The sequence below is a fragment of the Scardinius erythrophthalmus genome (assembly GCF_964197995.2).
Source record: "Scardinius erythrophthalmus genome assembly, chromosome: 14".
Lineage (NCBI taxonomy): Eukaryota > Metazoa > Chordata > Actinopteri > Cypriniformes > Leuciscidae > Scardinius > Scardinius erythrophthalmus.
In genome coordinates, this window is record NC_138234.1 from 14,302,971 (window position 1) to 14,317,039 (window position 14,069).

General features: G+C 36.6%; 1 protein-coding gene across 2 annotated transcripts in view; it reads left to right on the forward strand.

The window, feature by feature from the left end:
• The first annotated feature begins 2,078 nt into the window (after positions 1-2,078).
• Positions 2,079-14,069, forward strand: part of LOC308702108 (uncharacterized protein) — a 30,149-nt gene continuing 18,158 nt past the window's right edge. Inside the window, exons 1-2 of one of the 2 annotated variants that reach the window (XM_081384765.1) lie at positions 2,079-2,209; positions 2,837-2,950. The gene's annotated coding sequence lies outside the window, so the exon portion shown is untranslated. The remainder of the gene's footprint in view (positions 2,210-2,836; positions 2,951-14,069) is intronic. The other variant, XM_081384767.1, reaches the window with a different exon arrangement.

The following is a 14,069-nucleotide window of genomic DNA, read 5'->3' on the forward strand; positions in this document are numbered from 1 at the left end:
TATATCTAACTCATTTTCATAAAGAATAAAGGTTTTCAACCACATATTATTGGCAATCTAACAATCATACAGGCAGTCTATTAACATAGACATTTATCATACACTCGGCACAATGCCGCGCCAGGCGCAACGCAAGTGTGTTTTGCTAGTTGCAGCCCGACGCAGTTATCATTTTCACGTCCTGCACCATGTTGTTTAAATAGCAAATGCATTTTCACCCATCTGTGCCTCCATGGACGTGCTGGTCTGAAAAAGAGGTGTGTTCAGGCGCATTATCGGCGCATTGCTATTTTGAGGCAACTGAAAGACTCAAGAAGAAGTGACAACATGTAGAATGCGGGAATTTCTTAATGGTTAGTTGATTTATGTTTGTAGCTGATGTGGAGTTAACTATATCTTTAAGTCATTGATTAGCATATTCTGTCATGATAATCTATAAATCGTGTTCCTGGGGGCAGGGTTTATGTTTTAGGGTTAGTGAGGTCACTAACCCGTGAAGAAGCTTATTGTAGTCCCTATCAGCCGTTTGTTGTAGTCCTTAAAAAATGAACTGTAATAGAATTACATTCTAATTCCATTCTCCCATTCCTTTGAACTTTAAAGCATTGTAACTCTGCAGATGTTGTTTATGCTCAGATAGCAACATTACACACTAACTAAAGTAAAAAAAAAAATTTAAATCATAATAAACCACCCCTTATAGATGGAAAAAAAATGGATACGTTTTGAGAATTTTCTACTGGCCATGGACATCAAAGATGACACGAGGAAAACGGCAATGATCCAACGCTACGCTGGAGATGAAGTTCAGGATATATTAGCATTTAGGATTATCTGACACAGGCCAGGCCAAAAATGCATAAAAACAATATGAAATTTAAACTTGGTTTTAATAATTAAAACATTACACAGTGTAAAAATACAAAACAAAATTGTATTTAATCTCTCTTATGTAATTTTATTTATCCAGGAAAACGTGCCACTGACTTATACATGTCATCACTGTATGAATAGTCACTCAGTTAGTATCTTTACTTCGTCATACTAAAAAAAGCTGTCTTGAAATCAAAGTTCATGTTCAGATCCAACACTTTCAAATGCCTTTCTGTGTTCTCATCAAATGTGACCCAATAACACATTGAGCAATACAAGCTCTCTTTCATATAAATATCCTAACCAGTTTAAGTTCATCTTCAAGATCTGTAGCGGGCCTCCCTGATTTCATCTGATATAGTTGCTTCACCAATTCTTTGATTTAAATCATTTCTTATTTTATCAATGACTTTTTGATTGTTTTTATTGTTTACTGATTCTACTTGCATCAAAATCAATCTCATAAGTTTGGCGCAAGCACCACAATTGTTTTTTTTTTTAACTTCCATGTTAATTTCTAAAGCTGTTGATTGCTTAATAGCCTAAATCATACTCCATTTCATGTTCGACCTCTTTTTCCCCCACACATTACTGAGTTCATTACATTAATGAGTCTGTTTACTACAGCACTGTCTATTGAATTTTGAGATATTCTGTCATGTGTATTTTAACAATCTGTGAGTGGATCTGTCAGTCAGCCAGGCCTCACAATTTACCTCACGGATTACCTCAAATAGTGACATAGCCTAGGCAAAAGAAAATTGTGGGCCCCCAATGTCTCGCTGTCGATTGGAACACTTGTATGACCAAAACTTCTGTTTTTCAGGAAATGTAAACACTAGGCCTAATTTTTAAATGTTAAAACACTGTGTTGTCTATATTGTTGCATTATATATGATAATATACTTGCATGTGTTAATATATTATTAACATTTTTTCCAAAATCAAGCTTAAATGAAGCTTTTCGATTTAAAAAAATAAAATAAATCCTGTCATATAGGCTAGTGTCGAAAATCGATTCCCTGACAGAATCTGACTCTCCCTCGCGTGCACGCGCGTGCATGTGTAACAGGTCAAAGAATGACAAATATTTTTGCAAACTTTCATCTTCTATTTTCTATTGTTTGTGAGTTTATTTCACCAAAATATTGTATTGTTCAGTAATGTCATGGTAGCTTATAGGTATTGGCAGAGTTATTTGTTGTGTAAGTGCGCCCTCTATTGGATATGAGCTAGAGTGGTCAAAGAGTATAGAAGTAACACTCTTTGGAGTGGTGGTCATTCTGAATTTTCGCGTTCTTCTTTTCTCTGTCTACTTTCTGCTTGACTGAGAGAGGTATGTTTTCGCGTCAGCGCAATGTAAACTTGATACATATTTGTTAAAACTTTAGTTTAAATGCATATGGTAACTTGTATGTGTAATTTATGATGAGTGCACTTTTTTAATCGAGATGTGTCGAGAACTTTGCTGTTTTGAGAGTTTGTGAAATTGCTAACTAGCTATACCTCGTGTTTTGTTTAGCTATAGCGATCGTCATTCTATCCTCTTGTGTCGTAGCCCATATGTTTCAGTTGTCCTTTTTCTTATGTTAGGCTGATTCTGATCGAGGATAGAATCCTGAACTTTTGCTCTCTTTGAAATTGAACAGGCACGTAACGTTACTCCCAATACCAGGTTAAGGATATAATGTGTTCATTTAAAACGTTTTTTTTTTTTTGTATTGATTAATGTTCAATGGCACTGAAAAGCCCAGATGTAAAGCATGTACATGTTGCTTCGCGCATATGCTACTGTATCAAATTAACTATTGGAAAGAAGACTATAGAAATGTATTTCATGTTGCATAATGTTAATGTGAGCTAAAAGCCCAGAGTTATTAACAACAGATAACACGCAATATGATACACATGTCTACAGATGAAGTTACTAAAATAAATTAGATTAATAAACTTGTTTTCTCAGTGGGTGGCGCGTGGCGGTAATGCACCTAAAGCTGGTCTGCCTGCCAACTGAAGAGAAGTAGTCATCACCACTAGCGCTCAACGCTCACTTCGCCTCAGCGTTGAGTCTTCTGAGGTAAGTTCAAAAACTCATATACGATCCAGTAACATGTCCATAAAAATCCAGTAACTTGTCCATAAAAATGTATTTTGAATTTAATGCGAGTAGATTAAAACAATTACCGGTATAAACATCGTAAAAATTAAAATATGTATTTGAAGTGTTAATCCTAAAATACTTTATATTGAGCCTGTAAATAAGACTTTATTTTTTTATTTTTTTTAAACCCATCACAAGGCGGAAACACAAAATGTGTCCTATTATGCTCATTCAACTTTACTTGGTGTGTAATGTTGATGTGTTGTCAAAAATACTGACTTTGGTAAGTCGGTACTGAAATTGTTTAAAATGTGATGCTTTGAGCGCTAAATACCTCTGATTGCCTATTGTACTGTAATGGAAAAAAAATTATTTCCAATGATCTTCAACACATATCGCAAAGTAATGTGTCACATGTCTATACTGTTGAATGTGAGCAGGATATAGGCTATGTTTGTACATCTGTCTCCGTGCAGAGTGTTGTGGAAATAATTCTATTCGAAAAGTGAGGAGGAAGGAGACAAGTCGAACCTTTGAAAAGTCAAAGTATCAAAATGTTTATTTCTTGCAAGAAATTGGCATTCACATATAGAGAGCATCTGGTATGAGAAGGGAAGGGGTTAGTTCCCTTTGCCAAGGTTATATACCCTTAACACATCCTGGGTAGGCTGCATCTGTCTCAAAAGATCGCCTTGGTTTCCTTAAAAGGAAACATCTTTGTTCAAGATCTCTTGTCTAACATAAATTTTATCTAGACAGAACAATACCATGTCTGCAGAAGTTTCCTGTTCTTAGCTGCTGCTCGAATTTTGACTATCTCTCATTCGATCAAAGCTGCGCACATATTTTTCACACTTGAAGTACACAAAAGGTCACTTGGAGTACACATAGTCTCTTTGCTACTTAGTCTCCTATAACCCAGAACATTTTGTTCCTGCAAGCTTATCTTAACTTATGCATTTCTAAAAGCTTGGTTCCATAAAGTGCTTTAGCTTATATGATTATATTTCTTTAAATGCTTATGAGTAAAAATAAATGTTCAACGTTAATACAAGTTGTACACACCCAGAAGTAAAAACACATCTAAAAGTAAAAGAACACATCTAAAAGTAAAAAACACATCTAAATGTAAAATTTCCATTACAAGAGTGAGCCAGGATGGGGATAGCTGAAGAGTGACCTTCTGACCTTAGGGGTCAGGATGCATCTAAATTGGTGTCAGAAGTAGTGATGAATACAGTAGGAGCATGTGCAAAAGTGTCAAAGTTAGTGGAAAACTACTAGGAAAAGCAACAGCTGAAGGAGACCTTGGTAAAGAATATAAAAGGTGTCGCACAGCTCCTCCTCCTTGTCTTACACTCTGCAGACAGGCTCTGAATGTTTGTATGACTGTCTGACCTTCTCTTGCAAGAGAATAAATACTTTAAAAGACTATTTGACTCAGTGTCTCTTGCGCAGTGATGATGATGTTCAAGACATTTTTGCCACAACCGTACTCACATGTTCATTAAATGTGTCTGTGATTGGCTACAATGATCAGCGCTTCAAAAACATGTTGTAAATATACATCAATGACGCTCTTCACCGAGTGCTTACATAGATACACGCTTGAAAGTACTCTCCCGTGCGTTGATCATATTAGCCAATCACAGACATATCTGATGAGCACCTTAACACAATGGCCAATCAGAGGTGTTTACGATTCCACTCAACAGCACTCAAAGTGTCAAATTTTTAAAATTTCAGTACCAACTTGGTACCGAAGTACCAGCAGACGGACAGAAACTTTGCACAAAACCTTCCTCTGGAAGACGTAGCCATTCCAATTTTGTTGGTAGTGAAACAATCTGTTGTTTATGGATCACAACATGTATATCTTCTTATTTGTAGTTTTTTATTACAAACTGTTTTCTATTAACAGTTCCAATTATAAGTGTTGTGTAGTTGCTATGATAGGTGTGATGTAAACAATGGGCAAAGCTTTGCCTCCGCTAGCCTTCTAACTAACATTGCAGTATGATGTTTACTGTAGCTTTTGTTAGGCTGTTCTAGGGCTGGGCGATATGGACCAAAAGTCATATCCCGATATATTTAGGCTGAATATCGATATACTATATATATCCCAATATTTTTTCCGCAAAGTGAGAGCAAATGTTCAGTCGAAGTCAAACAACAATGTCACAAGTAGTTTTATTGAAATGGCTATTTCAGTAAACAGTTGCAAAATCAAATGAATAAATTATAAACAGGTTTCTTCACCTTAGGGTTATGACAAAAGTAATAATTGTTCTATTATTCCCTTGGAATTGTAATTTATTAATTATGATTTTCAAAGTTTACGTTGAATATAAACAAATTTTGTGAAAACATGTTATAATTTGCTTATATAGCCTACGTATGTAGGCAAATTATAACACATTTACACAAAATTTGTTAACATACACAAGTAAGTTACTTTTCCCCTTTACTTAACATAAATTGTAAAAATATGACTAATAGTAAAGACTAGTACTAATAAATAAACATTAGGCCTATGCTAAAGCTATTAAATAGCAGTCCCAAACTAGTTTTTGTTAATACAATGTTGGTATGAGCCACTACAGTCATTTAATAATATAAAAAATGACACAAAGAAAAATAGTGGCATTTTGGGGTTAATATGCAACGACAGTTACTATGGTGAATACACAATATTAACAATAACTGTTAATGAAACATTGAAACTGTTCTGGTGAATAGAATGAAAATCATACCTGCATTACTTTTATTTCGTGTAATTTACAACGTAACGGCGTTGCATGCTCGTAGTTTCTTTTACACTTTATATAGCCTGCAGTGAAGCGATACACAGCGCGCGCCGCCACATTTGCGTGTGCAATTGAAGAGTGTGCGGTGCGCTCCGAGCACAGTATAACGGCTGACAGGACAAGAAAGTCCGTGTTTCTGAGGTGAAAAACTTTATTTCAGCGTACACTTATGTCACTGCCTGGTAGTTCCTATTGTGCTGAGTTTTCTGAAGTAGTCATGATTCGCCTCTCATAACATAACATGCTCTAAACATGCACGCAGAGTGGAAGGAGGGGCGGACTATTTGAAAATTTGACCTATATCGATATATGCGATATGGTCTTATTTCATATCGCATTTCAAAATATATCTCTATATTTTTTTATATCGATATATCGCCCAGCCCTAGGCTGTTCACCATCCCTTAGAAAAATTATCCATGATACTGTGATCGATAACTGTTTGAATTACCATAGTTTTCCAACAAATATGATTAAATAGTGGAGAACATCTTATCAATAAGAAAATTACCCAAAAGTAACTACACTCTGAAACGTCCTGGGAAATCCGTGCTTGCAAAGTCCGTACTTGAAATTCGTTCTGAACGATCCTCTTGTTTGTTAACATTCAGCTCAGATTGGTTTGAAATTGATGCCATCGTTAATATTTACATCTGAGTAGAGCTCCGGTTATGAAGGGGCGGGACATTTCATAAACACGGGCTAAGCGCTGCCAATCACACAACACAAGGGGCCAGCTAACCAATCACAGCACATTTTGTATCATCGTTCGAACCAGACTGGGGAGAGAGGAGCTGTAATTAGGGATGCACGATGATATCGGCACAACATAGGTATCGGCCGATAAAAGCTTTAAATGACCATCATCGGCATCGGCCGATATGCTCCAAATTTCGTTTTGTAAGCAAATTTCGTTTTGTATTAATTGTATCTTGATTTTAATCAATGTTTTATCAACCAATTGCCTGGACTTAATAAATAATATGTAAAGCAGATAATAGATAATAGATATCATGACACGGAGGCGCCCACGATTGAACTGGAGCTAGTCTCATAAATGAAACGAAACTCAGCATAGCCTAGGCTACTTGCCTCACAGACCTGAGAAATATATATATATTATCTACAGAACGCTTGAAATCATATTTTTAAACAGAACAATTCAAAACGAAAGAAAACTATTTAATCCGAAATGTGCATTTCTCTCTGTGGCGTTCACTACTGTGAAGATCGCGAGTCATCGTCAACTTCATCTTTGCAGCCGACACAGGAAACACTTGTTTAAATGTTTTTACCTTAATTAAAATGTCTCCTTGCTATATTTGACATATTCATAATCATTACTTTTGCGGTTCGTTGTGACAGCTTTTAGTTGCTTTATTGGCAGCGCCATCCTTAGGCTACATGTTACATGAACGGGTCGACACTGCATCAGCACCGAAAACAGGGGAGCATTTGGTAGACCTGTTCAAGTAGAAGATGTAGTGCTGGGCGGTTTACCGGTTCAAACCGAATACCGGTGTTTATTTTTGTTACGATATGAATTTTTAATATACCGCAATACCGGTGTATGTCGCTTTAATCGGAACGCGGCGCTGCGCGCAGCGCGACACAGTCTCACCCCTCATTTACAACACACGTCTGCGGAGACTGCGGCGCATTACAGCTGCGACAAGGTTTTATTCCGTCCTCCACGCGGTGCGTCAAAATAGACTAGGCGCCTATATTTAGCGAAGCGGTGCGGAGAGCCGCTTCTGGGAAGCTTCGATCTGAAACACAAGCATTGACTAGAATGGGCACGAGACGTGTGGGGGTGAGAGTGTCTTTTTTTCTCGCGGCGCGCGTGTTTTTATACTGTATTAACGTATCTGAAGTGAACTGACGGTCTTTAGAAAAGTTTCTTTGGTATTACGATTGAATCTTTCTTTATCTTTCCTGATAAAGCAGTGTTTATGTGCGTTGCTGCTTTGTGTACAGCCGTTACCGGGGAAACCACTGTTTCTGCCGCTCCTAAAGCGCGTCCTGCTGGCACCTCTTTGTAAACAGCCTTGCAAACCTGTATTATTAATATTAGTGTGGATTTTTTCTATAATATTAACTCATGACAATAAAATTGGGCATTATTAGTAAATCTACTCCAGTATTTCCTCTCTCACTCAGTAGAAAATGTGGTTAACACCCATCATGCTTAAAAAAAAAAAAAAAAAAAAAAAAACGGTAAAAACCGTGAAACCGGTATAATTTAGAAAAAAACCGTGATGTTGATTTTTGGTCAAACCGCCCAGCACTAAGAAGATGTACATTTTTTATTTGAAATTTTATTTTTATTTATTTTACACTTAAGGACTGAAGTTTGAACTTAAAAATTTTAAATTAAAGTGTAAATATATCAGGGGGAAAATGTGTATATATATCGGTATCAGCATCGGACAAAATTTGTTTGAAAATATCGGCATATCGAATATCGGCCAAAATGCAATATCGTGCATCCCTAGCTGTAATAGTGTAAAATATGTGACAAACAATAAAAATCAGGCATGAAAACATATTCTTTACACCCCAAAATCAAACTTCGTAAAAGAGCATAATAGGACCCCTTTAAAATAACACCTGCCAATACGCATGTGGTGTAAATCGCCGTGAATGTAGTTATTAGAAAAACGAGCTATGTTTAGATTCTGAACATGTAGAAACATGTCGACGCATTTCAATGTAAGGGGACCCGCGTTGTAGATAGAAACTGCTCATTTTAAGGTAATAACATAACGGTTCATTAAGTAAAGTCTTTATACACAACTGAAAACATAGTAGGGATGCTCATTTCGATTAATTTTCCCGACCGACAACCGCCGCTTGTTAATCGATTATTAACCGTTAACTGATAATATTATAATATTGAATTGGCATTAAATACAAATAAAATTGATGCGTATCTGTGACCCTTTAAAAAAAAAAAGTTTTATTTTTTATCAAAGGGTTTATTTGAACGTGCAAAGTGCAAACAGCAGCATACAGAACAGATCAACAACAGAACCTGGATTCAGTTTAAATTTTCACGCACCTGCAGCATTTCTGACAGTGAGAGAAAAACAGAATAAAATAATACAAATAAAAAACAAAATAGGCCTACACTAAATATATTCTTTAAACTTAAATAATTAACAAATTAAGATGACAAAAAGAAAACACTGAATCCGTTTGAACAAAGCTTTCAAAAACCGGCAATTTTTTCCCATTAGACTAATATTTTTCGTTAAATAAAAATAGCAGCCCTACCTCAACACCTCGTCTAATTTTTATTTAAAAAAAAGCAACATATCAACGTGATATGGGGTCAGTTTGGAGCGCAGCCTGTTGACAGTCAAACGCGAAGTGTATATTCGCATCGCGTTATTTACTCGCTCTAGATTACTCGACATCCCGCGAAAAGGAGTGTGTCATCATCATCAACAACAACACAATTTCTTTCTGCCATAATTTTTCCGTCATGTCTGAAATAAATTATATTGCTGCTCTGTACTTTTTGTTGAAGTCCCAGATACGGAGGAAAGCCAAACGCCGACGTGTCTGGGTTCACAGCACCATCCAGAGGCGCACTCAACTCTGTGAATTTCACCGTCTTCATGCGAATTTTCCGCACGAGTTGAAATTTTCCAACTTGCGCGGAAGACGCGATTGAGGTGATTTCGATTTCACATCGAGCTTTTCCCGCCGCAAATTCGCGTCTATTCGCGTCTTTGCATTGACTTTGTATGTAATCTACTCACGCAAATAATTAAATTCGCGTTTGGTGTGAACACGCCATTAGACCCGCGGCAGAAAACACCCTCTCCGATGGGACGGATGTCCCGGGAATACACAGGTAACGTCTCGCTAAAGACGTGTGTGGTTGCGAGCACGCGCTCCATGAGTTAATAAATATAAACTATGTTGTATTTTATTTTTTTATTTATTTTTACAGCAAACTAAAAACGTTTTAAACCATTTAACTGATAGTATTAATACTTTCGGTTAACGGTTAAACGGTCAATATGAGCGTCCCTAGTTATATGTATATGATATTGCATTTCTGTCAACAGATCCTCCTAAATATTACACACTGCACCTTTAACAGTAGAAAAATATGAGTTTTAAAAGTTTTCAGCATACATTTCCTAACTCAAATAATCTGTTTCTATGAGTCAAGCTGTGATACCGGACAGGATCACACGTAGACACCAAAAAACTCCTAAATCAACCGCCTTGACTTGATGTTTATTCTTGATTCTTCATCATCCAAATATACTGCATATATGTTCTAGAGCTAAAGTGGAATCTTCTTAGTGCATAATCAGAATAGCGCTTAATTCAGATTGTAATTTCCACTACAGCCGATGCTACTTTTTTCTCAAAACGAGTCCGATATAGGGCTGTGCAATATGGACAAATAGACTTTCATCAGTATTGCGATTTTAATCTTGATTTTGACACACACATACATGCTTTACATTCATAAATGCATTCAGTGTGAATTTGAAACCTATTTCCGAAGGAAGCTAATTCGAGCTTTATCAAAAAGCTGTAACGTCTCTAGAACAGACATAAGGCAAAATAAATACAAGCTACAAATGCACAATTCAGGAGATCTTATACCTGGATTTGATTAAAAATGCAAGATTTGTGAAATTAAATGTTTATTAGAAATGAAATCTTTACTAGATAAAGATTTTTTTTAATGACATAGATGTGAATTTGCTGAATGTTGACAGTAAATGAGAATGTTAGAGAATGCTCATCATAGTGTCATTGTTTTATTTGCTGATTTTAGCGAGCTTCTTTGCACTAAGAACAACATGTTTGTCCGTTTAGGACAAAAAGACGTTAGGACGTAAATGAGAATGTTATTTCTTTCCTTTCTGTTACCAATAATATAAAAGCAAACACTACACCTAAGGTTTTCTTTCTTTGTGTATCTAATAACATATAGACAGTTAAATAAAGACCGCAAATTAATTAAAATGGAGAATTGTGTTCTCAACACTGCCCGTCAAAATAAAAGTCCTTAAAATAAAATCTTTTTATCTTTAATTTTAGACCTGATGAAGGTGGGAGAGAAACATCATCCTGTCAAAACTGGAGAAATCTTCAAGTTGCTCACTAAATAGAAGAACCAGAGAATATTTCCCCTGGCCTCAGTTTGGAAAGAGTTTCTCATACAAAAGCAAGTCTTAAACCTCACATGATAATTCATACTGGAGGAAGCCGCTCACGTTTTTCACGAGCAGACTCGCTTAAATTACATCTCCATTCTTATTCTGGTGAAATGTCATTTAACTGTGATCAATGCTGCAAAACATTTCTTAGAGCAGAATCTTTGAAGATGCACCTGAAAGTTCATATAAAGCAAAAGGTCCACTTTTGTTCTCTGTGTGGAAAGAGTTTTTCACGGATGAGTGCTTTAAAAATACACCAGAAAAGACACGATGGTGTTAAGGATCACAAGTGCTTTGATTGTGGGAAGACCTTTACTAGACGTGACGCATTGACAGATCACCAAAGAGTTCATACCGGAGAAAAACCTTACAAGTGTTCACACTGCGACAAGAGATTCAAACGGTCTAGGACTCTGAAAATACATAAGAGGATCCACACTGGAGAGAAGCCTTATAAATGTGATCAATGTGGTAGCAGTTTTATACAAAAAGGAAGCTTTAATGATCACCTGAAAATCCACAGTGGAGAGAAACCACACACATGTGATCAGTGCGGGAAGAGTTTCAGACATGCAAAAACTCTTAAATTTCATCTGCGTACTCATTCTGGAGAAAGACCATATAACTGTGATCAATGCAGCAAAACATTTCTTATTGCACAACACCTGAAGAGGCACCTGCAAGTTCATACAAAGCAGAAGCCTTTCGTTTGTTTGTGTGGAAAGAGTTTTTCACGAATGGATTATTTTAAAATACACCAGAAAAGTCACAGCGGTGTGAAGGATCATATGTGCTTTGATTGTGGAAATACTTTTACTACTGCAGCTGTTCTGAATCTGCACCAGAGAATTCACACTGGAGAAAAACCTTACAAGTGTTCACACTGTGACAAGAGATTCGCCCGTTCTAGATCTCTGAAATATCATGAGATGATCCACACAGGAGAGAAACCGCACACATGTGATCAATGTGGGACGAGTTTTACACTAAAACGATCCCTTAAGTCACACATGAAGATCCACACTGGAGAGAAACCGTACTCATGTGATCAGTGCGGGAAGCGTTTCACACATGCATTCACTCTTAAATCACATCTGCGTTTGCATTCTGGAGAAAGACCCTATAAATGTGATCAATGCGGTAAAAAATTTCCTTGGGCAGAAACACTGAAGGTCCACATGAGAGTTCATACACAGGAGAAGCCTTACACCTGCACTTCATGTGGAAAGAGTTTTAGTCAGCTGGGTAACTTAAAAACACACCAGAAAATACACAGCGGTGTGAAGGATCACTTGTGCTTCGAATGTGGGAAGACCTTTACTTTAGCTGAGGCACTGAAAAAGCACCAAAGAATTCACTCTAGAGAAAAAACACATGAGACGACCCAGTGTGGAGAGAAGCCTTTTGCATGTGATCATTGTAGGAAACGTTTCACTCAGTTAAGTTCTCTACGCCGTCATGCTAAAACCAGCTGTCCGAAATCAAAGTAATAATAATAATCTTTAATATTTATCACGGTGAAAGTGATTGATTCATGAAATGGTCTCGTCCCAGTGATAGTGAGTTTTTAAAATACAAGGATATTCATAATACTTTTGTACATTTTGAAGATTTTCAAAGTATATGTATTTTCAGTGGTTCATGTGTGTATTGTTTTCTCTCTTCTCTTCTGGTTAGCATGGCGTACTTGTAGATAACTACACTATCTGGAGGCACAATAAATCTTACTAAATTGAAGAAGTTTTCATGTGTAAATTATTCATGTATTTTGATTGAAAATCAGAAAGATCTTTTTTGCTAGTGTTACCTTGGTACTGAAGCTTCCAGTACACACATAAACATAAAACAAGAAGCTTCATAAAATGTAAAAATAAAAATAGACACAGATACTGTTTTATTGGAGAATTTCATCTGTCTCATACATGGGTCCAAATAAATGCTGTAATGTTGGAGAACTAGGCCTGAGAGTATGGGAAGACAGAGAAAACAGGTCAGAACCTGTGAAGACGAAAATTAGGTCAAAGGTTGTGAGAAGACAAGACAGGAAAAGTACCTAAAAACCATATATGAAGCACATGCGCAAGGACTTGCCACCAATAAAAATAAAACATTGATGCAGGTGTTTCTAGAGGAGGAGCAAAAAGGAAAAGATAACTATATGAACGCTAATTGGACACCAAGCGATAAGAAAAAGATATAAGACTTGGGTACAGACCATTGTAAGATCAGATGAACAGCTGGCATCTCACTTTGTTGAACTGCTCAATAAAGTTCATTCTTCTGAGACCTGAAACTTCGACTCTGAAAGATTTCTTTTGAGACCTTTGAATGAATTTTAATTAATCAACTTTAATTAATCAACTAACATTTGTTTTTCTTGCAGGAATAACATTCATATACTTTTAATGTGTCCAAACTCTTTGGGGAAAACTTGTGACTTTGAGTAGGCTATGTGTCTATGGGTAAAAATAACATAGTTATGGGAAGTGAAACTAGACAAGTCTGTTAGAACAAATTAAGTCATCATTAAAACATTGTGATAAGTAATCACAAGATCAGAGTTTGCTTTACCTAGTAACAGAGGGGTTTGCATATGAAGAACCAATCAAATAGTGGAGAAATTATGTAATGCAGCCTGAAATTTTGCCATACCTCTATACTATAAAAACTGTTGTATATGTGTTTTTCGGTGGGATTCTCAATGGAATTTGTCTGAGATCCTCCGGCCTTGCTTCTTGGGAGAGATTCCCTGAGAACTGCTCGGGAAGATCTCCTGGCCGTGATTAAAGCATTTAAAGGACAATTGCAGGTCTGTTTGTCAATTTATTCCTGCGCAGGAAGCTAGTTTAGGTAGGAAGTTAGTTTAAGAAAACTAGTTTAGGGAAAACGAGTCAGAATAGCAGGTGATCTATAAAGTGGGGACGTCAGGAACGAGACCCAAAAAATAGAGCCAGGTAGTCAGTTACAGGTGATCTATAAAGTGGGGACGTCAGGAACGAGACCCAAAAGATAGAGCCAGGTAATTAGTTTAGGGAAAAATCCACGACAGACCTGAATCAGACATTGAAGACCTGAACCAAAGATCGTGAATTTGCC